Raw genomic sequence first — 27,693 nt, 5'->3', positions numbered from 1 at the left:
GGAGATTTGTAAGTAATCAGTATTTGAGAATTTTTGAAATGAATAGGACTTTTGTATAATAGAAATTTTTATTGGTTTTTAATTATCCGCATATTTAAACTGTTTTGGGTTTTGGGAGTGGAGAGTGCGTCACACCTCGGAGATCGAAGAGTCGGGGACAAATAATGTTTTTCCGAATTCTGTCGAAATTCGGGGTGTGACAGATAGTATGGCAAACAGTTAGTATGCTAACCAATTTGTTGATCCTGAGTGCTTCTGCCTCTTTTTTCATCGAATGGGCTTGTGTTAACCTAGCAACAATTAAAAAATTCTAGATAGAATAGTTAATTACTTTTGTAAATAATTACAAAATTGAAAGGTTAATTGTAAGTTAGAAATCAGTTAAACGAGCTAGACCATGGTATGACATCCAAGTTAACACAAAGTGGTCTTTACCATACCACCATGGCTAAATGGAACCTTTATGTCAGTAAACAAGATCCCACAGCGGGAGCAATAACCAAGTAAACACATAATGCAACAACAAGGGAATACAATGTATTACCATATATTGTCCTCAAGAAAATTGCAAATTACTTGTAAAAAATCCATATTGAAACTAATGCAGACTAGTACAAACATATACAATAGCAAAGAAATTACCTAACTGCACTAGATCTTTATATGCAGACCTTGAATATCATTATGTAGCTTCCCTTCATCTCCTTTATCTTGCTGCAATAGCAACAAAGTACATGGAAGGGCACAAAACCATAGCAACCTTTTTACACACAAAAATATCCAATAGTGTAGTCCATATTTTGCAAAGAAAAAGTTATTCAATTTCAATAATAAGTACCTACATCGAGTCTTCACCTAAAGGATTTAACATGCTTAGGCGCAAGTATGAAACTGTTCAAGAGCAATTCCTAAATGCAACAATGCTCTCTGGAGAAACAAGGAATAACATGGGGTGGGTGCAAACTCGTTTGCTAGCTGCTCTTTTGGGGAACCAATCAAGGTGGCTCTATGGGTAGGGATGGGTCTAACCCTTCGAAAACTGGTTCAGAAACTAATACTGGTTCACCTATGCCAGATACTAATCCTCTTCCAACCAATCACCAATCAACACAACATGCCTATATGAGAACCAAACAGTTCACCTATATGGTTCTCTTCGACACCTTTCATCAAGTATTTTAGATGGTACACAAGTGTAATGGTGTCTACTTAGCCTGAACAACATAGAACAACACCCACAATTTATATTACATGAGCTTAATTAGCTCTCTAGTACCATACTCTTGGTACTTGTTTCAAATCAAGTGATAAAGAACTTTATGTGCGACAAGTGTTTAATGCACTATAACAATCTAAAATTCAGCACAAGTTCTTTGTCACACCCCGAATTTCGACAGAATTCAGAAAAACAATATTTGTTCCCGACTCTTCGATCTTCGAGGTGTGATGCACTCTCAACTCCCAAAAACCCATAAACAGTTTAAATATGTGGATAATTAAAAACCAATAAAATTTTTAACTTAAACAAAAGTCCTCTTCATTACAAAAATTTACAAATAAGATTAGGTTACAAATCTCTTTTCAATAACTTTTTATTTAAAATTACAAATGAACATACAAATAACATTGTCTCAACTGAAAATCTATATCACCTCAAGGGAAAACAAAATCTATCTTGAAATACGACGCTAAAGCAAACCACAAGCAGCAACCAACCTTCTTCAACACTAAACCTGTCAAGACTTATCAACTATGTTCATTTAATGAACACACCCGATAAGTCAAACATGCAAATCGGGTCAGCATTATAAAAATGTTGGTGTGAGTAGCTCTAAAATACAACATATACTTGTACATATATATACACAATCCATAATAAAAAGGCAGTTAGTTCTTCCACCGAGGCGCCTTAACTTCTAACAATTGATACAACATCCTTAAGTGTACAATAATTAAGGCAGGTAGTTCCTCCATTGAGGCGCCTTAACTTCCCACTAACCACACAACAAACTATACGCATAATAAATAAGGCTTGTAGTTCCTCTATCGAGGCGCCTTAGGTTCTAACTAAACAAATAACCAACCAAGCATATTATATCTGTACCGCATTTCATGCTCAATTACAGAGTGGGTCGTCTCTGCAGAAGTAATTAGTTTGACCCACCCTTATGCAAAACCATATACAATCATCTGTCTAAAGATATATCATTAACCAACATATTACCATAATTATATTAATTAAGGCTTTCTTTGCGTGTCCCTAAAATCACGTCGTATCTATGTCTTACCTAGTTTCCTTGGCTACCACAATTGCTTCCCAACGCCGAACATGTACATCCACATGCCTCCCCTTACATAATGAACCACTCCGTGCGTAACTACCCTGAGCGGGATGCCACACACCAGGTAACCCTCACACGAAAGTCATTATGTAAGTACTGCCACTATTCAGCATAAAATATCGCGCGTCTCGTTCTAGTTTTGCGAATGGAATAATCAAGCCACCATCCGGCTATGCCAGAAGGGCCATTCAGATTCACTGAAACGCCCGAAGGGCCAATTATATCACATACGCCTATCACAAAGGCCAAATCATATGAGTTGTGGTAGCTAGGTTCTAGGATTTTCATTACGTAATTTATTCAAGTGGATGTCATACATTTATATCTCAGAATCCTTTCACTATATCACATGCATACCAATTAATTATTGCACTAAGCCACACTATTTAGAAATATCTCAATACATCTCATAACACCTTTCATTCTTTCACGTGCCAATATATTATTGCACTAAGCCACAATCCCGTGGGAAAATATTCACTAATACTATACTACTTCATAGTAGCATCTCACATATATAATAATGGAGCGTTTATATAAATTTCTCAAAGATATTGCATTTAATCGATATCCTATCATATGATATCCTTTAACAGAACAACAATTTCAACATACCCCCTAACGTCACAATAGCTCCAAACATACCGCATAACATTTTTATATTGTTTTAGGAATATTATATCTCTTAAAATTTCACTCTTGTCACAGGTCAAAAATACAAACTATCCACGTCACATCTGTCTTAGATAATGACAACCAAGTTTATACAGGCTTCCACAACATTCTATCATTTGATTTGTCCATATAATTTCGACAATATTTTATTACTACATTTGTCCATATTCTTAAATATGTGAAAATCTGGAAAAAGTCAACATTCTCCAGTCAACAGTCAATTGTCAATGGTCAACGATCAATATCAAAGTCAACCTGTCATTTCCATGTTCCACAGGTTCAGGGTCATAGCCATGGTTCATGGCTAAGGTCAAAGGTGCATGGATCATGGGCTCATGACTAAGGAAGCGGTTCGGACCCAACTAGCCGTGCCCAAACCCCAAACCTTAGAACCCAAAAGTCTAAATGTGGAAAGACCCATTTGGATCTCTATTAAGTCCTATGGACTGTCCCCAAACAATATTAGAAATTGGCCCCAAACACTTAAACTAACTGGCCCAACAACTTAAACTAATGTGGACCGGCCCAAACAAAACAATCTAATGTTGGCCCAAACAACTAAAACAAAACCGGGCCCAAACAACTAAAAACTAAAGTCCAAAAACTGAAACTGGCCCAAGGCCCAGCCGATCATCTTCCTCAGCTCCAGCAGCCACCAAATCGGCCACCACCAGTTCCGATCGCCACCACTCCCAACATACTCGAAAATGAAGAGGGTAAAAACCCCTACCACTTTAATAAACGCGAAATCCTCAATTCTTGAATTCAACATCTTCGACCAAAACTAGATCTGAGACAAATTCCCACCGCCATTAAAGCTTCTTCAAGCTTCAATCTTACCCTTACCAGCACCCATTCAACCATTAATAACCAAACATCAACCCCTTACTACCACCAATCTTCAATCAACACCAAAAACAACACTAACAATATAATACATATTACTGGCGATTTTTATTAGTGCCGCCATTAATGAACATAAAGCTTCAACAGCTCTTCCCCACTCTCCAGCACCCATACAAACATCCCTAACCAACCTCAAACCAACAAATCTAACCTCACCACAAAAAGTTCAAACAAATCAAACGCCATTAACGTTGGTTCTTGGGCGACGCCATTAACGCTATCTCCTCACTTCAATCAACTACATAATACTCACAATAACAGTTTATATGGACAACCGGCAGAATATTGAATGAACCGGAAGAATGAACAAAACTTATATATTTTGGAGAATAAATTCGTAAATTCTAAACAAACGAAAATCATAGTTTATGAAATCGGTAAATTCTAAACAGACGAAAATTATAGTTTTAGTAGTGGTGAGAGTTAACTCTACTCACCTTTATTAACAACTCGACAATGAATCCCTCATAATCCGAATCCTCGCGCTACAACGCTCTAGCCAACTAGCTTTTATCTCTGCCTCCATTATTATTATTTTTTATTTAAAAACCCTATTCTCTAGAAAAATATGAATATATACTTGGGTTTGAAACCTAAACCCAATACAGACTCGGGCCCAGAAATCAGGCCCACATATCCCAAATCCAATCCAACCAATTTTAAATAAATAATTAAATTAATTAATTAATTAATAAATAAATACGTATTTTAAATACGGGCGTTACATTCTTTTTCTTCCTTAACAAATTAGAATAGTTAAGCTTCTTACCAAGTCAACAAGGTAAACTCCACAATTGTGATTATGCCAAACCACTATATCTTAATTCCCACTATCAAAATCAATTACCCAATTCAATCCTTTGAAATATATCACAATCTAACGAGATTTAACACTAATTCAATCTAACCTAAATTAACTAATTGAGAGAGAATTATTCTAATATTTCGACTAACTTGACGAAGAGACCAAACTCAAATTTCACTCGATCTGTCATACTATCTAAACGTACCACTAAATCCCAATAGCATATATATAAAAAGGTTGTTGAATTAAAAGGTGAACAATCGAAATACCACCGCTCAGTAAGTTACATATGCCAGGGCTGCTGGTATATTGGTGGTTTTGGTGGGCTTGGTATGCCGGAATCGATGTTTGGTGGTGGCGGCACGCAGGATCCATCTCAACCGAATCAGTTTATGCAAAATCCAACTGTGTCATAGATGATGCGAAGTTTCCTTTAAAATCCTCAATACATACACTAGATTGTAGCTCACCTCTCGAAATTCAAAGTGCATTTGTTTGTTATTGAAGACAAAGAAGCCAGTAAGAGAAAAGATAAGAAAACCCTAATGGGAAGAGAGTAGTAGCGGCTGTGAGAAAGAAAGAGATGTTTTCTATTTCGCGATTTCTTTTTTGTTTCCCTATTTTTGAAATTTTGAAGTTGTTTTGGTTTTTTGGATTTCTAACACTTATCACACGATTTTCAAGTGTTAGAAATTGATTCTTAAAATTCATCCGAATTTAAGTAACACTTTACTGCATTCCCAACGTTTACAAAGCGTTGGCAAATTACCAACGGCTAAAAACTGTTACAAAACAAAAAGGTGTGTGTTACAAATATCCTGTTATGGTGTAGTGTGATCACTATTCGGTGAGATTTTGCTTATCTCTTTACTCTTTTGCTCTTTTTTCTCTAACTTTTCAAGAAAACCGGTGATAAGGGTATCCAGTTTTACAGTAATGGCGTGGCAACTGGTAATTAGTCTGTTACTTAGTTAGCAGCCAGTAGCTGTCTCCAGGGTGGCCTTAGGCGACGATCCAAAGTGAGGCCTTTTTTTCTAAGCTCATTGACAAGTTTTTTTTTTTTTTTTTTATTCCTACATTTCATATCCAATTCATGCAAGCACCAAAAATCAATCATAATAAGCTGATTTCACAGTCTCAATACATTCACAAATAATTCCAATAAAAGACAAGTATTGATGAGCAGCTATAGCTTGAAAGAATGAAGCAGTAACGAGCTCAGTTAGACATATGCTTCGTATTTTTGACAATCAGAGCACATAAAACCAACAAACTACCAAACTTGGGTAGTTGGGTATCCCAAATGTACGAGGAATTAGGACACGGGAATTTAAAACTCATACAGCCATAAGCATAAGCACCTTCTCCTACTATAAAAACCAATGAAGGAGAAGTGACACTCTAATTTGACAAAGCGGTAACATAACTAATGTTCATCCTCGCCCTTAGGTGCCTCCTTGATCTCATTTGGCCCATCATCCTACATGTCAGAGGTCCACAAAGTGAGAGAGTAGATTCAGCAGCTTTGTAAGCAGAAAGAGTAGATTCAGCAGCTTTTTTACGTTCAGCACCAGTTTTAAACTTATCGAGATAACGATGGTAATCACCTTTCATTTTGAGATAAAAGACCTTTGAATCATTTAAAGTCTACTTAACATACAACAACACAACTGCAAAATGGAAAAAAAAAAAATATCATAGCACTAGTAGCAAAACAGAAGAAGGAAATAAACATGAACCAACCCAAGCAAATCAAGGCATCATTTAAAGTTTACTTTTCTCACCTTTTGAGCTGCAAAGACATCAATTAAATTACCATAGTTAAGTTTTTCCAACATATTCTTTTCAATAGATAATATAGCTAAACCATTAAGTCTTTCTTGTGACATAGTAGATCTCAAGTAAGATTTTATCAATTTTAGTTTTGAAAAGCTTCTTTCACCAGAAGCAACAATTACGGGTATCGTCAATAATATTCTATATGCTATGCAAGCATTCGGAAAACTAATTAATTCTTTCGAAAAAAAAATTAATTCTTTGAGCGTAATGTACTGCGGAAAAATGCCTAGCATTCTCATCTTTAGGATAATTAAAACCAGACTCCTCCCTAATTGGAGCTCTTTCAACCAAAAAATCTCTCAAGTTTGTACTAACATTTTCCCAGTGCTTTGGATCATATATATTTGAAGGTCCAAATTCTGGATTGTCATTAAGACCTTCATTTTCTTTAGAAATATGTTAACTATGCATTTCATTATCAGTAATATTTTCATCTCCATCAATTTGTTCCGGTCTTTCATTATTTTCTAATTGTGTTAAATTGCTTGGTGGCTCATTTGCAAGAGCTCGAGCTACAACCGGCCACTAATGCATCCATGAGGGTCTATCCTCCTAATTAAACCACCCACCATAACCTTGCGTGGTATTTCAAAAAGACTGCCAATGAAAACAATGCTTCTTCCTCAATTATCGGTGTAAAAGGAGGGCAATCCGGGCAATCCTAAAAGATGCACTAATCTGTCGTTTTCTTGATGGTCTATATCTTTTCTTGCGTGGTATTAGTGACATCTTTTGTTAAAATGAAAAAAAAAATAATGATAATTGTTTACTAGACATGTGGCGCACTAAGGGCGCTGGTAGATTTTATCAGCAAGAATGCTTGTGAACAAATTCAGACTCGGCTGGAAATGTGGTTATGTACTTATGTGAAAATGCCTCAATACTCGGTAGCGATCCAACTCAAATCCCTGCTTTGAACTCTCATTACGATGTGAAGAACAAAACAGATAAAAAAAAAAGTGAATCATAAAGCTTTGACTTTATTTTAAATCACATGAAAGACACGGCAAAATCTGGTAACCCAATCTGGTATGCATATATCAAAAGTAACATACGTATGTTTTCATAAGCGAGTACGTACTACTCTTTCCATAATGTTCTTAGCTACCCCACGAGTGTTCATTTAAGAATAGTGAATAGTAATGTAATAATAATAACGAAAATGTTATAGAGACAGCCAGTGCCCACTCATCCATTAGGCGAGTTAGGTGGCTGCCTAAGAGCATTTGCAATGCAAGTGAAAATAATCCCCCCCTTATCACCGTCACATAAACACTTATTCACCCTCTTTTCACCGTTTTGGTGAAAAAAACAAGGTGAAGTTGTGCAATGCAAAGGTGAATAAAAAATTTCGGACAGGATGTTGGATTTTGATTGAGGCCGAATAAACATCAAATATCAAATATCAACAACGGGCCGAAAACGGGCTCCATTTTCACTTTCTTCCCAGCCCTCTATTGCGATTTTCTTGCCTCTATTAACAACTTTTTTACACAAACTTTAATTCCTAATGACTTCTCCACCCCCCAATGATTCCCCACCAACCTCACCACATGAAGAGCATTCCCGATGGTTTGGAAATGTCAAAATATCCAAAAAAAAGGGGCAAAAATGATCGGCGTCAAGAACGCAAAATGTGGGCAAGGAGGACGAAATTGAACTTGGGTTTAATTTTCTACCGCGTTGTGAAATCGAGGAACACCCACTATTAACATCAACATCGGTCCGACATGTAGCAAATCGAGTGGCCAAGTCTCAAGTAAGTTTTCGATTTTTTTTATGTTAATTATTATTATTTATGTTAGTTTATATCAAGTTTGTTATTGTGTAATTAGTTTGAATTTGTCGCATTGTTTAAAAAAAAAATTGAGTTGAAATTATATTGTATTGCATGTTGGATGAATGTAGGAAGTACACCTATGAAAAGTGCGTTGTGCACTTTCAAATGTTGTGTTGTTGTGGCGTTATTTGAAATAAAAAACGGATCCTAATTTTGTCACGGTTACCAACATTATAGCTGCCACACCATTTGGGAAATTTTTGAATTCTAATTTGGGATAAAATGATCAAGCGTTGTTGTTTGGGATAGTTGAGCGGTGGTGGTAGTCTACCCACACATTCCATTTCTCATGGGGTGAGCTTGGGATTACCCTTCTTGATTTCATAATACTCACGGGTATCCCAATTGGTTATGGAGATGTCGTTCCTTTTGATGAAAATTTAGAGGTTTTTACTACGGAAATGAGTTTCTTTGAAGGTTTTGATTTGGTAGAAGATGATGAGGAAGATAGGTTTTTTAGATTATCGGCTGAGCAGTTTAAGGGAGGAGCTATAAGTATGAGTTGGTTTACTTCGAGATACTTGAATAGGCTCAAGGAGAAGCCGAAAGACTATCATATTGGTGAGGAGTCGATCCACGAATATGTACGTGCCTTCCTTTTCTACTTTGTTGGTGCGGTATTATTCGGATACGCTGATAGTTATATACGTATCGGGTGGATGGCCGCTGTCTCAGACGTAGAGAGTATGTGGGATTATGACTGCGGTCAATCCATCTTGGCATACCTTTACCGCTGGCTAGACCTCGCAGTTGAGACGAAAGCCGCTAAAGGCAATTTGTGCGGCTTTGCTTAGATTATACCGGTAAGTTTTATTTATCTAATTATTAATGTTGACATGTTTATATATATATATTGTATTTTATCTATTGATTTAGTATTGGTGGTACGAACATTTTCGTGTGATGCATCCTGTGTTGAAGAGGTTGGAAGAGAATGAGACTCATGACCTGATTCCACGTATTCAAGCATGGGGGCTTCATCGTAGGCAGAGGGGGTATGGGGATCTATCACATAATATTCATAACACTCGTCAACAGATTGAGCTTTTAGGAGCTACCCGAATTGAGTGGCAACCCTGGGTCGAGTCCTTCATATTCCAGATGTTCCAGAGAACACTGAGTACCTTAGACTATCCTATATGTATCATAGAGCAAGGTTTCTTTCTCGGCGGCGAATAATACTTGTAGGGTCAGTAACTGCATGGTACCTTAGGGACAGATGTTGGCGTCAAGTATCTGGAGAGATTGTTATACCTTACCCAACCCCCATAGATATGACAGCTTCTGATATTCTTCCTGCAACTCTTTCACACTATAGAACAAACCCAAATGATTGGCCAGACGCATCAGCTTTCATTTTTACGGGAGACTATGACTTGTATTGGAAAAGGGTTGGTCGAGGTCTCTTACTAGGTGCATTATACTGAGACACCAATTTTGAAGGGGTTACTTCCGAAGCATTAAGGCATGACATTCATTTCTCAGAAGGAGTGGAGTTGCAACAGTCACAGCCCAGGGTGTTTCATGATATTCAGATGCTGCAAAGAACTCCACAGATATTTGATGAGTCTGACCTTTGGCACTGGAGCATGATTACTTCTCAGGGGTAAGATATGAGCATACCTATTCCACCAGTAGATGCCGCATTGGTAGCAGATTTGTCAATACAGTTTGAGCAGTTATCCAAGGTTAGTATGATTTGAATTTATTCATGATTTGTTATTATTATTCACTATAACCCCTAACATGCATTTGTTTTGTTAAACAAGATGAAGTAAGGTCGGAGCTCCTTAACTACAGCTCTCTCAGTCATGCCATGCGTGCGTCCTTCATGGAGTCCTCTCGTCGCAGTTTTGAGTACTTACAAGAAAAGCGAAATCGAACTTTGCAGCTTCAGAGATGTGTGCAAGAGTTAGAGAATGCTGGAAGTGCCACACCTCAAGCTCAACCTCAACCAGAGAGGCGACAACGACGTAGGGGTGAGAGCTCTTCGACCGAGCCTTCTCATAGGGGGAGGAGGTCTCAGTAGATATTTTTTTGTAGTTTGTAATAATTGTGCACTATTACTTGTCTTATGGAGTTTGGGATTGTTGTTTGTAACGAATTTTTTATTAGCAGGTTTTTCTTTGATGAGTTTTGGATATGAATATGTCATTAAACAAAGGAGGTTATGACAAAAAAAATTCAGAAATTATAAGTTCGTTATTTTACCGAGTTTCTGTGTTAGACTTGAGTGTTGTTCAGGATTGTTGTTTGTCTTATTTATTATTTCCAAAGTATATTAGCAGGTTTTGGATATGAATATGTTAATAAAATAAATGAGATTATGGCAAAATAAATTCAGAAATTATAAGTTCGTATGTTTCCAAAGTATAAGTTCCTATGTTTCCAAAAAATTTGATGGAATTATAAGTTCGTATGTTTTCAAAAAAAATTCAGAAATTATAAGTTTGTATGTTTCCAAATTGCATTTCACTCATTTCCTATGTCTTGGTTATGACAGGAAATTTTGATGGAATATCACTCATTTTTGCAGGTGGTTTGGTTATGACAGGAATAGTGTATGGTGTAAACCGAGACGGAATGTAACATCACGTCTCGGTATTTTTTTAGACCTAGACGGAAATGTAACATCCCGTTTGGTAACTAAAAATCCATGCCTATACGCCTTTTACTATTCCATACATTGGAATTATTGATGGTGGCCCATAAATTGGAATTATTGAGGGTTCATTTGGATAGACATTTGGATAAAATGTGTTGTCACTTAGAAAGTGAACAAAAATCTGATAAAATGTGTTATCAATTGGAGAGTGGACCAAAATCTAACTATCACATGTGACCTTACCTTTCATATTTCGTTTTACTCTTCTTTCTTTTAGATCAAACAAACAAACAGCCATCTTCTTCCCCACAACCAAGCTAAATATAGAAAAAATGTCTAGAGAAGAAAGAATTGCATTTAAGCAAAGGTTATGGGGAGGATCTAGTAGTAATAGTTCATCTTCTGGTTTTACCGAGTCGTCTTATGGTACTTCCGCTGAAGATGATTACATGGAAAGAGTAAGAGATGAGCATAATGATATGATGAAGCGAATGAGGAGGAGGAGGTTGCAATTATTATCCACTGCTGGGGCATTAATGACCCAAGCAGCCATTGAAATTGAAGATGTGGATACAGACAAACGCAGTGGATCTGTGAAGGGTAGAGATTACACGTTTAGAGATGGTGGTGATTTCAGTAAACAAAAGATAATGAGGGATTACTTCACAACACTTTGTAGGTGGGCTCCTCATAAGTTTAGGCGAAGGTACAGGATGACAAGAGAGTTTTTTATGTATATGTTGAAAACTGTTGCAGCATTCGACGATTACTTCAAAAATAAGGTGGATGGATTGGGTCAGCAAGCAACTTCTGGGTTACATAAGGGACTAGCTGCAGTTGCACAATTAGCAACTAGTTGTTCTTATGATTTAACGGATGAATATTTACAAATTAGAGATTCCACAGGAAATATATCTATGAAGCGTTGGTGCAAGGCAATAATCACGGCGTTTGAGGATGAGTACTTGAGACGACCAACTGAGGCAGACACTGCTAGGATATTAGCTAAAAATGCTGCAAGGGGTTTTCCAGGAATGCTTGGATCAATCGACTGTATGCACTGGGTGTGGAAGAATTGTCCAACTGGATGGGCTGGAACACATGTAGGGTACAAGAAGGAACCAACTTTGGTATTTGAAACCGTTGCAGACAAATACTGTTGGATCTGGCATTGCTTCTTTGGCTTACCAGGTTCACATAATGACATTAATGTGCTTCATCGTTCTCATGTTTTTTAATCATTAGAGCAAGGTGAGGCTCCTGCTGTTGCATTTAATGTGAATGGTAATGACTACGATATGGGATATTATCTTGTTGATGGTATTTACCCAAAATGGGGCACATTTGTTCAAGCCATTCGTTATCCAATAAATAAGCATGAAAAAATCTTTACTCAAAGTCAAGAAAGGATGTTGAAAGGACATTTGGAGTTTTGCAGGCACGATGGCATATTGTTAAGGCTTCTGCGCGTTGTCATAGTGTTTTTGTTCTTGGAGACATAATGAAGGCATGCATTATAATGTATAATATGATTGTTGAGAATGAATGTGAAAGTGGAGTTTGGAATTGGAAAGGTCAGAGGAAAGAAACAATACCTGCGCTCTTTCAGGAAGAGGATGGCCGGTTTTCATTTTGTCTATCAGATGATTGAAGCAAGAAATAAGATCAGAAATGAAGTTACACATACTAATCTTCAAAATGACTTAGTTGAGCATGTTTTTAATTGGACTGGCATTGAAGAAACAGCAGATCCGGTACCAATTTATGATCCAAATTGGTCGGATCCAGAGGAGGGGAAAATTAAAATGAAAATGAAAGTGTATTTCATATGTATTTCCTAACGTGAACTATGAAGTTCCAAAGTATTTCCTATGTATTTCCTATGTATTTCCTAATGTATTTCTTAATGTATTTCCTAATATATTTCCTATGTAATTCCAATAAGTTCTTATGTGTTTAATGAGTTTTAATGAGTTTTTAATGAACTATATTACAATGTATTTTAATTTTATTGGTAATTGTATTTCTATGAAAATAATTATATTGGAAAGAACATACATAGTGCATTAATTATAAAAAACAGTGAAATAAAAATACATAGTTCATTAATTAAAAATACAATGAAATTAAAATATATAGTGCATTAATTAAAAAGACAGTGAAATTAAAATACATAGTGCATTAATTAAAATACATAGTGTTTTAATTAAAATAAAATACTAGATATTACATAAGCTTAGTTAGAGCTAGAACCACCTCTAGCCCTTACCCATTCAGCACGTATTTCAACTTGTTGCGTGATTATAAAAGCGGTATCGGGATAGAGGACACTTGTATCGGTCGTTAAAATCTTAACTTCATATTGCATCTTTTGAAGCTGATTTTTTTCCAATTGAACTTGATTTTTTTTCCATTTGAATCCGATTTTTTTCTTCTCTTGCCATCACATTGACCATATGCAAGTTCCATTTCCCTAAGTTCTAAGCATTTTTGTGTTTCATTTGCATCATTTACAAATGTATCCTCTAAATGTGTAAAATAACCCTCCAACATACCAACTGATTTTTCTTGGTTCCTCTTAGACTTGGCTTTCTTTGATCCAAGAGGACGCTCCATTTCTTGAGGACACTCTATTTCTTGAGAACCTTCCAATTCAACTCCACCAACACGTGGTGAATTAGAAGTTGAATCTTCACCATCATTTTTGCGACCTTTTCCCTTTGTGGGGCGGCTTGATCTTGCCTCAAAAACGTTACTCCACTTTGGATTATCCTTGAGTATAACGTAACAATGATTAAGTGAAAAAAGACGTTTTTTCTTGTAGTTGGTACGTCATCCTTGCCTTAGACAACTAAAAAATAAAATAGTGGTAATTAGACTAAAATATTCACTAAGACTAAGATAATTAAACTAAAATAATAATTATACTAAGATAATAATTAGACTAAGACTAAAATGGAAATAATAAATACACTAAGATAATTAGACTAAGACGGAAACAATTAGACTAAGACTAAGATAATCAATAAATTCCAAATTGACAAAGTTGTAATTACCCGGTTTTGTATTGTTGCACCACTTGCATGTCGAGTCTCCACTGCATTCACAATTGCAACAAACTTGTTCATCATTTTTGAAATATATTTCCATCTACCGCTAATTGAATCGAAAGACCTATCCAACCCACGTGCTTGATTGAACTCGTTTGTTACATGATTCCAAAATCCTTTTGCATTTTGGAAAGCACCAACAATGGAGTCTTCACTATTTTTTATCCAAGCAAGACATAAAGCTTGATCTTTGGACATGCTAAAGTTTATGTTTTTGCTTTTGCTTGAGTGCTATCACTTGCTTGAGATGCTTGAGATGATGCCATTTGATATTTTGTTTTTTTGAAGAACTGATTTTAAAGAAGAAGAAATATGATATATGATTGTTGGAAGTGTGAGTTGAAATGAAACAAATGTTGTATATATACCAAAGTTTTTTATTTTGACCGTTTTTTACCATTCTGACTTTCTGACCGTTGGTGAACTAGCTGTTAGGACTCCGGACGGGATGTTTGATTCCGTCTGGAAAAAAATAAATATAGCGAGACGGGATGTTGGATTCCGTCTGGTGAGTTTTGTAATCCAGACGGAATCCAACATCCCGTCCGAAGTTAACAAGTCAGCCACTATCTCAGTGGAAGGTTTCACCTTGAAATCAACTGGGAAAAATAGTCACCAGTTATTCACCTCTGCATTGAACACCTATTTTTCCCAAAAACTGGTGACTATAGTCATAAACCCCTCATAATCCCCTGCATTGCAAATGCTCTAAGGCCTCAAATTTGGAAGGCCTCAAAATTTCCTTATTTCTCCTTGCACATGTTTGATATTACCATTTTTTTAAAAGGCAAACAAAACACAAAAAGGGACAATGTCATCTATTTGTTTTCTCCAATTCTCCCCATCGCACTAAATTTCCGGAATTGAATTGGTTTAAAGGAAATAATATCCAATAGTCCACTACATAATTTGCATCTCAAAACTATATGACAAATATGATGGCTACAAACACGTAGTAGTCTCATTTTTTATGGGAGTGTCCTCATCTAGTTAGACCTTTTAACTGGAAAGAATAAATGGAAAATGGAAAATCCCACGGTTAATGCAAAATCTCCACATTATATGGCGCCTTTTCCATTTCTTCTTAAATTAATTAAAGACAAATTTACCAATTTCTGTATCAATTATCTCTTTCTCAACATCTCTCTCTCTCTCACTACTTCCATGTTTCACTCCCAACCATTGATATCTTAAAATCACATTCTCACAATCTCACAAATTGGTATTTAATAGTTTTGTATTTGGAAGGTGATCAATTTATACTCTTTTATGTGAAATTGATAATTTTCTTTTTTGATATGAATCTATTATTTACATATTATTCTCTGTTGTCAATTTCATAAATTCTTTGCATTTTGGTGCCTATTGACAGAGTTACACACTAAAGAAATTAAAATGGCGCTAATTTTCTCATAAAAATAAGGTGATTTTGTTCTTTTCTCTTGTTCATTATTTTTTTGATGTCCTTTTATTATAAGTATGTCAAGAAAATTTGATTATGGATATACCAAACTCAAAAGAAAGGTAAAAGAGGAAGAATTGATTCAATCGCAAAAATGAGCTCTTCTTAAGTATGTCACTAAAACTAAAGAAAATGTGACAACTAGTTCTACGGAAGAGTTAGTAAATGAGCCACCAAGCAATTTAACACAATTAGAAAATAACAAAAAACCGGAACAAATTGATGGAGATGAAAATATTACTGATAATGAAATGCATAGTTCACATATTTCTAAAGAAAATGAAGATCTTAATGACAATCCAAAATTTGGACCTTCAAATATATATGATCCAAAGCACTGGGAAAATGTTAGTACAAACTTGAGAGATTTTTTGGTTGAAAGAGCTCCAATTAGGGAGGAGTCTGGTTTTAATTATCCTAAAGATGAGAATGCTAGGCATTTTTCCATAGTATATTACGCTCAAAGAATTAATTGTTTTTTCCAAAGAATTAATTGGTTTTCCGAATGCTTGCATAACATATAGAATATTATTAACGATACCCGTAACTGTTGCTTCTGGTGAAAGGAACTTTTCAAAACGAAAATTGATAAAATCTTACTTAAAATCCACTATGTCACAAGAAAGACTTAATGGTTTAACTATGTTATCTATTGAAAAGAATATGTTGGAAAAACTTAACTATGATAATTTAATTGATGTCTTTGGAGCTCAAAAGGTGAGAAAAGTAAACTTTAAATGATGCCTTGATTTGCTTGGGTTGGTTCATGTTTGTTTCCCTCTTCTGTTTTGCTACTAGTGCTATGATATGTTTTTTTTTTTCCATTTTGCAGTTGTGTTGTTGTATGTTCAGTAGACTTTAAATGATTCAAAGGTCTTTTATCTCAAAATGAAGGGTGATTACCATCGTTATCTCGTTGAGTTTAAAACTGGTGATGTACGTAAAGAAGCTGCTGAATCTACTCTCTCTGCTTACAAAGCTGTTGAATCTACTCTCTCACTTTGTGGACCTCTGACATGTAGGATGATGGGCCAGATGAGATCAAGGAGGCACCTAAAGGGGAGGATGAACATTAGTTATGCTACCGCTTTGTCAAATTAAAGTGTCACTTTTTCTTCATTGGTTTTTATAGTATGAGAAGGTGCTTTATGCTTATGGCTGTATGAGTTTTAAATTCCCGTGTCCTAATTACTCGTACATTTGGGGTACCCAACTACCCAAGTTTGGTAGTTTGTTGGTTTTATGTGCTCTAATTGTCAAAAATACGAAGCATATGTCTAGCTGAGCTCGTTGCTGCTTCATTCTTTCAAGCTATGGCTGCTCATCAATACTTGTCTTTTATTGGAATTATTTGCGAATGTATTGAGACCGTGAAATCAGCTTATTATGATTGATTTCTTGGAATTATTTGTTGGAATAAAAAAAAAAAAAAAAAAAAAAAAAAAAAACCTTAACTTGTCAATGAGCTTAGAAAAAAAATGCCTCACTTTGGATGGAAATAAGCTTAAGGCCCTTGATTGATTTCTAAGTAATGTGACTAATGACCAATTGATTATATAAAAAGAGAAATAAAGAAATAAGTCTGGTGAACATCTTGAAGAACAATAAAACTGAAAGTCTCGAACACAGAACAATATTCTTTCCGTTCTTCACTTATTTTTTTTTCGAAAAAACGAAAATCATACACCTATTGTTTCTACTGGTATGTTATCCTCATTTTTTCCTTTTCTTCCAACTCTCTTTCCTCTATCAGTTAACTCCTTCCGTGAATTATATCTTTTTTTTTTTCTCTCTCTCTCTTTTCAAATTTTTTTTACTACGAACTAAAACATGTTTCTTTTACTAGAAGGGGTGAACTGAAAGTGGGATTGTTGGAAGTTTAATAGGTTGTAGATAGTCAATTTTGGTGCAATGTCTTTAATTAAGTTTTTAAATGTTGGATTTTCTAGTAGAAATAAAAGCTTATGTGTATAATCAAAATTGTGGGGACTATGATTGTAGGGGTTCGTTTAGAAGTCAAACATGTGCCTGAATGAGGTATGGAAACACTCTGGAAAAGAGTGGCATTCTCCTCTATGAGACAAAATATAGTAAATGCCACAGTAGCATTACAATTATGTGCTTAACAACTATGTGTAACGGATCTTTAGCTTAAATGGAAAAAGCACTTGAGAATTGGACCATGTCTCCAATGTATCTCAAGAGATAGTGGTTCAATTCCACCAAGATCCTTCAATGATTTGTAGAAAAATCGTCAAACTAGCCAAGGCGTGGAGCTAGGTAATGTGCTTCTTGATAGTTCACGTTGAATTGTAAGTGGTTTTGTTTTCTCTTTAATGCATTTCTTTGCTTGATAAGAGTTGTAAGCAGTTATGTTTTCTCTTTAGTACACTTTTTTGCATGATAAGAATTATAAAACAATATAAGAAAGAAACGAAGAAAGCTAAATGTAGAGTAACCTACTATGAGTTTTTTTTTTATTAAGCACAAAGATAAGTACCTACTGTTCAATATTAGTATAATTAGACAACCAAACATAGTAAAAATATTTCTCATCAAGTCTAGACGTTACATAAGTATTCATGAATGAAAGACCAAAGAGATGTTACATAAGTATCCATGAATAAAATAGACAATTCCCTTCACCAATCAAACTTCATAGAAAAAAAAATCCAAAACACGGGGCAACCGAAAACTTGATAGTCCTTGATCACTAGTTGTCGCTTGAAACCTTAAACATATAGATAAAACTTATGTGAAATGCAATCCAACTGAAGTATCTTAAACAATTTAAGCACTAAAGAATCATCCACAACCCATTGAGATTTGTTCAAGTCAAATTGGCTACTCAAAGGTATTGCACAATTGTTACTTGTGCTAGAAAAAGCATGTGGTGCTTGGCTAACATTGTTTTGGTAGAAATAATTGAGGAAAATGATGTTGTCCACTTGCATTGTATAGTTGTCCAGGTTCAAGTAGTTGGCTAGTGAAGAAACCGGGTGGGTAACTAGCAAAAATACCATCCTGATATTGTAATCAAAGTTTAGTGTGGACAATACAAGAAATTAATTGTTCAACTATCACATAAAAAAAATCATACCATACTCATGTTTTCCTGAAACTGGTTGCTTGTTATGTTATGTTCATTGCCACAAGTGTCATGACTTGATATTTTTGTTGGTTGCTTTGTGGTTGCTCAACTTGGGAACTGTAGTTATTGTAGGAAAAACATTTTGCTGCAAAACAACAAAAGTATAATTATTTATAACAAACTAAAAAGATAAAGCAAGAAGAATATTGGCAATGAAGGTACCTTTTTGGTGGTGGATTTCCAGTTTTTTTTCGACTCCGATAACAATCTACCTTTCGGTCATCCCACTCGCTTTGCTTAAAGTGGATTTAAGAACTTCACATACCCTGGTTGCACACTTTCAGGCGACTCACTTGGATGAGTTCCAACCAATTCATCCTCAACACTATCTAAATTATTACTTTCATCTACTAGCTTTCTCTTCAAATCCTGAAGCACACCCAAAACAGTCTTGAACTTTGATTCTGATGATGCCCCTTTCTCAAGAATTTGAATTGTACAAGGATATAAAATACCATATCGTTGAACTGGGTTACTAGCTTTAAAGTTAAGTGATTCACCACTTTCAACATATTTATGCTGGGAATCTTTTCTCCACCTTGGGAGTATATAGTGAGAAGGAATCTCATCTACAAACTCATTAAGAACATATAAAGCATGCCTACATAAAATCCCTTTGTGTTGAAATAGGCAACATATACAATAGACATCAGTTCCAGCCTTGATAAAAAGAACTTCTTAAGCCTTTAGAGTATGCAGTTTTCCATTCTTATCGATAACCCGTTCTTTAATTTCAAATGTTGTGATTTGTCCATCCACTCTAACTTGCGACTTCGAACATGAAGGCATGCTATAAACTTCCTTTTGAAACTTTAGAAACATCGCTCTAGTGTAGTCATTAGCCATTTGTCTTTCAAAAACACACCTTCTCTTTAGAAAAGGAGTAGAGTTGAATGAAACAAAATCTGCTTTGCTCTCTTTCTCATATTTATCACTCAAGGCTGCCTCATATTGATCCACAAATTCCTTCAAAGAAGTTTTTGCATGCACATAACCATCAAAAAATGCGTTCAAACTTTCACTACGTTGAGTAGTAGACATACCTGCAAAAAAAAACATCCTTGAGATATACTGGAACCCATTGTTTCCTCAGCTTGTATAACGTATCCAACCATGTTATTTTCTTGAAGTTTGTGTTGTTCAATCATTTTATTCCAAGCGTCTACAAATTCCTCGATCCTCAGAGAATCATAAACTGCATTATTCATTACCACTTTCATTGCTTCGTATTCAGTTAGGCTTCCTAACTTATCACCAATCTTTTTCATTATATGCCATAGGCATAAACGATGACGAGCGTTAGGGAAAACATTGACTATAGCTGTTGCCATTGCCTTACTTTGGTCGGTGATTATAACATTAGGAGAGTGTCCAGACATTGCATCTAACCAAGCCCTATACACCCACTCAAATGTCTTAATTGTCTCATCTGCAAGTAACCCACAACCAAACAACACAGATTGACCATGATGGTTCACTCCAACAAATGGAGAAAACTTCAAATCGTACCGATTAGTTAAGTATGTTGTATCAAATGTTATTACATCCCCAAAATAACCATAAGCGGCTCCCGACCTTGCATCAGCCCAGAATACATTTCATACTCGTCCATCATCAGCATGATCTACTCTAAAAAAGAAATTCGGATTTTTCTGTTGCATTTTTGTAAAGTATTTTTGCATTGCTTCTGCGTCTCCATCTTTTAGCTTTAGTCTCTTGTAGTTGTCAACATAGTTCTTTGCTTCTTTCTGCCCACATGTAACATTTTGATGCCCTCCTGCATCAACTACAATGCTATGATATGATTTTGTTAGCTTTATCCTTGATTCACAATGTAATTCTAATCTTTTCTTGATACCACTATCCATGTGCTTGTGTGATCTAAACATTCGCTCTTTTGAAGGGCTACATGCATGATTATGCTCCAAGTCAAAGCCAATCACCTCCCATATCTCTGAATCCATTAACTTTACTTTCATATGTGCTTTGCAACCAACCCTTGAGTTTGGTTTTTTGTACAAACTCCTTCCTTTTCAACCTTAAATCCTTCTTTAGAACACGAGAACTGCGTGAATTACCTTTGATCAGTATTTTTCTTGTTATACGAATTCTTGATTTTTGTACCAAACCCCTTTTGCATATCGTGACAATTATAAAAGTCGTTAGCATCTTCAAAGCTTGAAATTTTCATACCAAGTGTTGGTTTTAGTTTCACATTGCTTATATTGTTCTTCCTGCCAAGAGTAGAATGCAGAACTTCACAATCTTCACCTTCAACATCTTCCATATCTAAATTGAAATTTGGTTATTTAGAGAAAGAATGAAGAGTAAGATGTGAGGCCGATGTTTTAGTTGATTAAGAAAATGGTTGGAAGAATAAGGAATGTTGAACGACAGCGAGAAGTGTTGCAGAATCCCGTGATTTTATTTTGTTTGTTACGATTCCCCATTATTTTCTATTTTTCCATAATTCACGTTTTTCTTTTTCTTTAATTTATGTTTTTGCCCTTCTCATCATTCTTTAAATAACCCAATATCTAGTTTCACAACATCCATGTGGAGATTTGCCATTGGTCTGTCACTTAGGTAATAGCCAGTAGATGTCCCCGTAGCACGACTCTAATAATAATAATAATAATAAGGCAAATGGGGGGCTTACCAAAGAGGCAAAGACAATACAGTTGTTGTCCACAAAACATCAAGTGTTGATGGGTGGTTTTGCTACCTGAAAAATGTGTTTTTCTGCCCAAAAGTTGATTGGACTAATGAAAAGTTGATATTTGTGGACAATATCCACAAATTCGTTCTCAAAACAATATAAAACTATTAAAAAACACTAAAGGAAAATATATATATCTCTATTAGTAAAATACACCATAATTAACCTGGCCTTTTAAATTAGACTAGCCTTTTTTCTACCACCTAATACCCCTAATTAAATACAAAAAAATATTATTCAATGTCTTAAAAAAGGACTATTTCGTCATTTAATTTTTATTTCTATTTATACCCTTCAATTACAACACACAGACAAAGGAGTTTTATGTAAATTCAGGACAAAAACCCAAATCCACGCCTATATTGACATGTACGCGGTGTTACCTTGCCATTAATACCCACTTAAATACCATTAATACCCACTTAACTACTACTGAGTTCTTTCAACTTCCCCTCTTTTCTCCATGAACTCTTTCCAGTACTGGTTTTTGCTTTATGCTTCCAATTCCGGTTAGATCGAACAGAACTAAAGAAGGACTTCAGAAAAATTTCACTGTTATGCGTGGTTACTGATATACAGAACTTTATTACCTTTGTTCAATGCCTTCACCCGAAGATCTTTTCTCTACCCTCAATCGACATATCCATAGATCTGATTTCGAACAAGCGGTTAAAGTTTCAGATCAAGGTATTTTTATATTAATTAATCTTTTACAATTTTATATTTTTCTTGGACTATTAATTTATTTTTATTTTATTTTACAGTTCTTGGTATTATTCACGGTGGCGTTGACGCTTTCGTTGTAAAATTAATGGGGTTGATTAAGGTGGATGATTATGATAAGGCTCTTTCCACCATTCAAAATCTACCCTCTACTCTCAACGACTTCAATTTCTATAAGGTAATAACAATAATCTATAAGGATTAACTGTATGGATTTTTGGTCTATAGTTACATGAGTTTCAGATTTAATCTGTATTTTTGTGAATATGAATCATCCATGGAGAAAACTGGATTGTTTGGTGTTTTTAATTGTGAAATGTGTCTTTGATAATGACTTGGCCTATATATATCTATTAGAAATTTGAACAATTTTTTTTTTTTTTTTATCTAAGTAGGCATCTTGCTGTCTGTACCGACAAAACAAGTTGGATGAAGCTCGAGTGTATGCATTATCGAGAACAAACATCTGCTACTATGTTGTTAGAGACTTCGGGTTCTATATCGTTTAGGAAGAATGGATGCGTGTATGGATGTCTATCAAAGACTTCGAAGTTTTAAGATCGTGTCTTTAGAAGTCAACATTGTTGCATGTTTGGTATCCGCTGGAAGAGCATCTGAAGTTCAAGGAATGATGGATTCGCTTAAGGTCAAAGCAGATAGAAGCTTTGAGCTGGGATACAATACTGCTTGCTCTTTGGTTCAACAGATGAAATACACGGAGGCAAAAACATTGTTGCTTACTTCTCAAAGGTAACAACTGGATAACATTGATGGACCAATGAAGGTTCTCTTATGTGTGTATGCGTGTTTTGTGTGTGTGTGGGTGTGGGTATAGTATTATCTATTAAGTTTCATTTTGGTTGAATTTTAACAAGCTTGTGATGCAGGTAATGACTTTGTCAATCCAAATCTTTTTCATATTGAAGAAATTTCATTATTCTTGTGAGTTTCTAAGTTCTGACTTTGACTTGGTCTTCAATTTCAGGAGTTCATGATCCTTCCAGTGGGAGCCTCCTCTTTCAAAGAGGCAATGAAGATGGGGGTGGAAGTATATCACAATTTGAAGGTACTCATTCTACATTTAATTTCTTTGTGTCGTCATTTTTTCATAACTCAAAAATTGGTGCTAAAGTAAATTATTCGCATAGTTCAGTGAACTCATGAGGGGTAGTATCATACGAATATCACAAGTTGAAATAGTTGGGACTAACTAGCTGATATTATTAGAAATATATGTATAAAGAAAAAGAGCAGAATTCAAGAAGGCTATTTACTTTGAACTGAGGATATTTATTATTTGGAGATTCATTTTGCCGTGTTCAAGTGAAAAATGCAAGTAGCATATTGTTGCGGTATGCTTGGACAATGCCATTTGTGCAACTTGTGAGTCCACAGGTTAGTTTTGTTTTCACCATCAACAAGAAGTTGAAGCCGCGGTATTTTTGGGGATTCGGAGTTCTCAAGTTGCCGATGTTTAAACCCAAGAATTTACCTCCGCTGGTTCTCAACCCCTTCATCGCTGAAGGAAGCACTTTTTTATCCAACTTAATCATTGGCAATATACATACCATCATCACCACTTTGGTAAACTCATTATTGGAAATCCTTTAGCTAATTCCACCTGAAATAAGTTCAATGAATTTAAGCTACATTCAATAAAATTATCCTTATATTGCCATATTATTATCATTAACAATATCTAGCAGTGCACTTAATAGTTCTTATGTATTGATGTGAACTCTCACAAATGCATTACACGCTTATGCATTCTGAATCTGATTAAAAGTATGTTTAAAAGTCTTAACCGCTAATGTTAGACATGTATAGCTAACTGTTAGTGCTATCATTATCATAGGCATTATACACAAGATTCGGTACCATCTATCTCTATAGTCGTAAGATATACGAGAATAGCGGTATTCTATATAGTGTAAGATAGTCACATGATAATGCTAACTGTTAAGAATGCAGGTACACAGTAGACATTTTAAGCTATCTGTAGACATGTAGCAAGATGCATATGCACTATACGCTATGCGAATTCTTCTATGAATGAAGTAAAGATATCTGAGAATGGTTAGAAGTACTTCAATCTATAAGAATAGGGTACTAATTGGGTCCGGACATATGCAAGATTTTGATCTATTGTCACAAATAACCGATAATCATGATTTATACCCTATATAATACTTTGGAAACCAATTAACTGAAATCTTGCATACCCCGTTTCATTCCCGTCGGTTTATTGATGATATATTCCCACCTGAGAAGGTGGGAATATATCATCAATATTCCCACCTTCTTCCATAGCTTATCCCTTAATAGGGCTTCTAATAATATTAGTTTTGAAACGGGGGGTTGTCGAGTTGTTCATAATTGGAAAGAAGTTATATATTTTTGGTGTGAAATCACGCACTAGGCCAAGACGGGAGAAAATATTATTTTGCCAACTAGCTGGGAAATTCGTATAAAAAATGAACCCACGGTCTAAATGGATGTGGAAGCTGTGGTGTTTAATTAGTTGTTTAAGTATGTGATTGGCAGCAACTTCCAATCTTTTTAGTGGCTTCCAAGAATTTTAGAGTGCTTTGGATACTTAAAGTTCAAAGCATTTTATAGCTATTTTTCCACCAAATTGTTTCTCATTGGTTTACTTTAAATTATGCACTTGCATTTGGGGGTTAGTTATTAGGCTATTAGTGAGAGAGAAGTCAAATAACGATGGGGTTAATAACGTTTGGGCTTTAAAAACAGTAATTAAATCCCCTAAAAAATATAAACATACGGTCTTATTTTAAATTTTTCGATTTCATTTCATTAATAAAACCCCGAACTTCCATATAAGACTCTTTCTCTTATTTCACCTCACTTCCTTTTCACCTTCTAGAACCCACAAACACCAAACACTCTCACTCTCACCCCCCAAATAAGATACGAAAGGAAAAAGGAATTTCTAGAAGTTGTGATGTTCTTTTGTATTTCCTTTTGAAATGCAATATGTGTTGTTTGCATCCGTAGAATTGATGTTTTGTTCTTTTTTTCTTTTATTTTTTGGTCCTTTAGCTGTAGAAGAGAGGCTTTGAGAGTTGGTCTCTTTGTTTTGTTTGTTAACCATGATGTTTGGTTTAATATTTGTAAAAGAATAGCTTGCAAAATGGCTTAACAGATAACATTTGAATAGTCAAGTCATAACTCATAATTTGTAATTTTGTACTTGATATAAATAATTATAGTTGCACATGAATTTACTTCAACAATGCCTGATATTACCGATTAGCACGTTAAGATTTAAATATCATGATGATGAATGTATGTATGAAGTAACAACAAGAGAGCGATGAATAAGCATATACAGGATAAGTAAGACGTTCTAACACGTTTACATGTAACAAATGGATTCTATTAATTGAAAAGAAGTTACATTCAAGTTTCACATTCATCGATTGAAGTGGTAGCCCAGCATATATCCTGAATGTATTTGACTTGGGCTTAAATAATTAAAGTTACAAAGTCTGAAAAAAGAAATTAAGTCTTTGGGATTTTTAAATTGATATTTGATTGCTACAATTTTGAGCGGAGGAGATGGCGTTGTTTAGTTTAGCCGTCTGCTACCAACTATTTTGATTTTGGATGCAGTACATAATCAAACAATAGGAAAAAGTAAGTAATGGGCGCCTCATCCCCGGACAATGAAGTGATGAAAAAGTAAGAGAGATGAAAGATCATGTGATCGTGGGCCAAGGCGCATTTGAATTTTGCCTCCAGCAATTTCTCACTTAGGAAAAGAGTTAAGATTGTGGATAAAAGAGATAGAACGAAAGCAGTTGGTGAAGCATCCAAGGATTTAGATTTGTCAAGAAGGTATGCTAATGCTTAGTCTAATTGAAAAGATGTTTTCAATTGTAAGTAAGTAACCTGGAAATGATTCTTTGCTTTTGTTTCAGTGTGCCCCTCAACCCGTGACATATAATACCTTAAAATGATATTGGTATCACCGATCGACCACACATACAATCTTCCAATTGTTGAGCGTGTACCGATTGAACGCTTTGGTGTTCAGAACAATTGGGTTATGAACCCGAAATGCCAAAATCCGAGGTGGCAACTTTGTTTTCAGCCCCATGGCCTAATGGTTATAGATTTGTCAAACACCTAATTTTGTACATTGGTTCAACAAAACTACGGAAGAGTGTGTCTACATGGTCGAGAGGTTCAATGTGTATTGACATGGCCTGATTTGGGTGGTGGTTGCCCGGTTGAAATTGTACCTTAAAACAAGAATGTAAGTGGAAGTCCAAACCTTTGTTTCTTGATTGAAACTCCATTATTTGCGTGAAGTGGTAGATTTTCTTGTGGATGTTTGGGAGCGAGGATGGAATGTATGATTAAACCATTGAATCTGCGTGCAAATGAAATCGAACCCTGAAAATTTGAAAGTTCCGGGAGTGACCATTGTGCTCTTTAACTTCAAACGCTTGGAGAGAGAGTTTTTTATATCAACCGACGCGTTCGGAGATATTACATTCACCTCTTCTTTTTCTTTTGATGGCTTTTAGATAGTTGAACTGCATTCAGGCGATAATTCTTATAATGAAATGTGCGGCTTTGTAATTGAACACCAATATGAACTTTTTCTCTCTTTCCGTCAGTATTTTTTTTGTAGTTCACCATCATCAGTCCTCACTTATCATTCCTACCTATGGAAACCCTCAAATATTGAGGCAAGCGGAACATTACAAATAATACATTGTGTTTTTTATTGAGTTGGCAAGTGCATTCTTTAGAGAAGTTCAGAACTTTAGACTACAATTAATCCTTTCAGTTCGGCTCATAAAATTCAAAACCAAATCGGAGGGTTTCACTTCAGCGTGTAAAAGAAAAAGTGGAAACCGAGAATTCATGTGGCTTCCCGCTTATGCAGATTGGGGTAAGTTGGCTTAACACTTAATAGGCATGGTATACAATGTACTATGTCTATTTTTGCACTTTAGGTACTATACTATTTACGTGCGGTTTCTAAAATGTACTATCGGTTTTGTTTCACCGGTGACCCATGACTCAAATTCCGTTTAACAAAAGCTAAGGTGGCCTACACGCGTCAATTTTGATCTTATCTCAACAAACTTAAGATATAATCTGAACCGTAGAACGAAAAATCATATTATGATCTAATGGCCATACTTTAATTATAGCTCCCTCTTCTTCCTAATCAAGCCCCTCCACCACCCCACCACCATTCTGCCCTCCCACTATTAAATAATACTAGCAAGATGCATGTGCTATGCACGCAATGTCAAACAAAACTTAAGAAAGAGTGTAAACATAATTTGCGTAAGCACACTTACAATTGACATTATGCCCGAAAGCGGACACATTGTGACCATTTAAACCGGTAGTCGCTTAAAATTTGAATTGAATGGAACTCCATGCCTATTTGATTTCCAGGCATACGTAAGCAATAAACTTCTAAGTATAGCTCCAAATCACATGTACTTTGAGCCTCTTATCCTAGCAAG

General features: G+C 35.4%; 1 long non-coding RNA gene and 1 pseudogene across 1 annotated transcript; both read right to left on the bottom strand.

The window, feature by feature from the left end:
- Positions 1–228: 228 nt before the first annotated feature.
- LOC147483500 (uncharacterized) lies at positions 229–5,190 on the bottom strand. The gene is made up of 3 exons (XR_015206962.1): positions 4,987–5,190; positions 643–1,118; positions 229–290 (listed from the first exon to the last, which is right to left on the bottom strand). It is a non-coding gene; the product is annotated as an uncharacterized LOC147483500 (long non-coding RNA).
- Positions 5,191–18,972: 13,782 nt separating this feature from the next.
- On the bottom strand, positions 18,973–20,699 carry LOC147483499 (protein FAR1-RELATED SEQUENCE 6-like; annotated as a pseudogene).
- Positions 20,700–27,693: the final 6,994 nt, after the last annotated feature.

The sequence above is a fragment of the Coptis chinensis genome, chromosome 8, assembly GCF_015680905.1.
Source record: "Coptis chinensis isolate HL-2020 chromosome 8, ASM1568090v1, whole genome shotgun sequence".
NCBI lineage: Eukaryota > Viridiplantae > Streptophyta > Magnoliopsida > Ranunculales > Ranunculaceae > Coptis > Coptis chinensis.
This window is presented reverse-complemented; position numbering and strand designations above follow the sequence as displayed.